We start from the raw sequence: 212 nt of genomic DNA, 5'->3' as shown, positions 1-212 counted from the left end.
ACCGGCCACGCTACCGGTACCGAGAGGACGCCACACGTACCTGTAAGAGAGGCAAACCCACTCCTTCACGTCCCTCTCAGAGCCCACGAAGGAGGACGGGCCGCCTTCCTCACAGTCCACCGGCCCCTCAGCCCCAGACACCCCAATCCCGCACCGGGGCCTCCCCCACTGCCCCGCGGGGCTTATTACGCAGGAGGGAAGCCCACGAGGCT

Source organism: Aptenodytes forsteri, unplaced genomic scaffold (assembly GCF_000699145.1).
Source record: "Aptenodytes forsteri isolate BGI_AS27 unplaced genomic scaffold, ASM69914v1 Scaffold208, whole genome shotgun sequence".
NCBI lineage: Eukaryota > Metazoa > Chordata > Aves > Sphenisciformes > Spheniscidae > Aptenodytes > Aptenodytes forsteri.
Note: the sequence above shows the minus strand (reverse complement) of the source record.